The 2,313-nt window shown below is 45.8% G+C and overlaps 1 protein-coding gene across 1 annotated transcript in view; it reads left to right on the top strand.

Moving 5' to 3' along the window:
* Positions 1-701: 701 nt before the first annotated feature.
* The window catches only part of LOC101857898 (dystrobrevin beta), a 145,998-nt gene continuing 144,386 nt past the window's right edge, over positions 702-2,313 (top strand). The window contains exon 1 of the mRNA XM_005106918.3: positions 702-1,194. The gene's annotated coding sequence lies outside the window, so the exon portion shown is untranslated. The remainder of the gene's footprint in view (positions 1,195-2,313) is intronic.

Below are 2,313 nucleotides of genomic sequence, written 5' to 3'. Positions count from 1 at the left end.
GGCGGGGAAGTAGCCCGTTTCGTACCCCGAGTCTGTAGTGAAGGCTACCGCAATTTGGTACAAGTATTACAAGGGCCTCTTGGAAAACCGAATTACAAAAGAGGAAAAAAAAAAGGGCTAGTGCTTATATTCTTTGTTACAGTCTAGGCCTACTCCTTTTCTTCCCCACAGTGTGAGTTAATTTTGTCTACCAGCTCTGAGAAGTAAACAATGAACGCAAGTGGATACAAAATCAGAGCAAGGCCTTTCGTGGCGATGCAGCAAGCCGTTTCCACCATGTTCTGTGGGTTCTCTTTTCCCGGAGGACGAAATAATATTATTATAAAGGGGCGAAGGCAGCACTCTTGGTTGTTGCGTCTATGAATAAATTATTCTTTTCTCTATGTACACACATTCTCGTAAAGTTCAAAGCAAACCTGGCGGTAGATTTGACAACTGATGTAGTGCGCGCCCGGAGTGAAAAAAGCCCCATAGCTGTTGCATTATAATTCAAATTAATAATTGTAGATAGAACCTTTTGACTCACAGTCGGCCGCATGTGGACGCTGCACGGTGTCGCCAGTACGTGAGAGCTGCAGCAAAACTGGGACAGCGCGTGTATTCACTCACCGTATTCACGGCGGTATCTTCGTCACACGCACCTCTCTTCCTTCGATCTGCGTGTTCGTTCGCCTCCACTCTGGCCTCGCGCACGCGTGTGTTCGTGTGTCTGCGCTCGTGTGCGCGTGTTTGTGCCTTTAGCGGCCGGCAGCCAGACTTCTTTTGGATGATTCCGAGAGAGAGAGAGAGAGAGAGAGAGAGAGAGAGAGAGAGAGTATGCGATGACGATGACTCACTGGCTGATCAACTGATTCTCCCTTTATTCGCCGGGTCAATGGCACTCGGTGGAGACAGGGCACATTCCGAAAGTTGCCTTCGATTCCAAGCACGTTCCTGGCGAATGGCGACACTGTGCTCGACATAATGTCTAAGTCTGAGGTGGGACAACAGCACGGATTCAAGATGGATTTTATACGTCCGCAAGGGGATTTGTTCCTTTCTTTCACCAGTTGAACGATATACTGTCTGTTCCAGTCTTGGAGGTTCTCGTAGACTTGTATTGTTGTTTGTAGCTCGTGTGCACAGTGCTGTGCGTGTCTCTCCGTTCGACTGCACTACCTACCGTCAGGCTAAAGAGAAGGTTGCCTCCAAAGGGTGAGAAATAAGATTTATATATTATGTCTTGTCCAATTTATTAGCAGAGGCGAACAATATCGGTTGGACTTTGGTGTCTCGAGTCTAGTCTAATATTAGTGTATGAGATCAGCATATGGTTCATGAGGACAGGTATCGGCTTTCTGTGTGGGCCGTGCTGTTAAAAGGTTAGGCAATTTCAAATCTAAGGGTTAGACATAATTTAGAGTATTAGTCACTGTAACCTGTACACAAATAGAGTTTCTCATAATTTGGTTTACTCTATTCACTAGAGGGTTGGCCGTGACAGATAATTTATTTACTTATGCTAAGGTATGACTAATGTGTTCGGTTGTACCTTGTTGCAATGCAAATTTTTCGGGCCAAGTCTCGGACAATGTGTATCTCCTCATATTTTGCGTACTTTGTCCTGCCGTTGGAAGTATATTTTAGTTTCAAGAGAGAATATAATCCTGTCTGTCTGTCTGCCTGCTTGCCTGCCTGCCTGCCTGCCTGCCTGCCTGCCTGCCTCCCTGCCTGCTTGCCTGCCTGCCTGTCTGTCTGTCAGTCTGTCTGTCTGTGACCTCTCTCTTCCCACCTCTCTTTGTCTCGAGCTGCCCCTCTCTCTTTATCCCCTCTCTCCCATAAATCTTTTCTTTGTAGGAGAAAGTTTATTTTCTCATATAATAGTTTGTGTGTGTGTGTGTGTGTGTGTGTGTGTGTGTGTGTGTGTGTGTGTGTGTGTGTGTGTGTGTTTGTGGATGGGCATTACATTTTTGCGTTTGCCTGTGCTTTGAAAAGAATTTGATATGTACGTACACATGTGGACATACACTCACATAAACCCATGCAAACACACGTGCGCACACACACACATGCACACACGTACACACATACACACACACACAAACACACACACACACACACACACACTCTCTCTCTCTCTCTCTCTCCCTCTCTCCCCCCCCTCTCTCTCGCTCACGCACGCAAGCAAACTCACACGTAATTCACACACTCACTAATCAAAGTGTACTCTTGTACACTATACATCTGAGGTCATGAGAGAGAGAGATAGATAGAGAGAGAGATAGATAGATAGATAGATAGATAGATAGATAGATAGATAGATAGATAGATAGA

Source organism: Aplysia californica, unplaced genomic scaffold, assembly GCF_000002075.1.
Source record: "Aplysia californica isolate F4 #8 unplaced genomic scaffold, AplCal3.0 scaffold00563, whole genome shotgun sequence".
In the NCBI taxonomy this organism is placed as follows: Eukaryota; Metazoa; Mollusca; class Gastropoda; order Aplysiida; family Aplysiidae; genus Aplysia; species Aplysia californica.
This window is presented reverse-complemented; position numbering and strand designations above follow the sequence as displayed.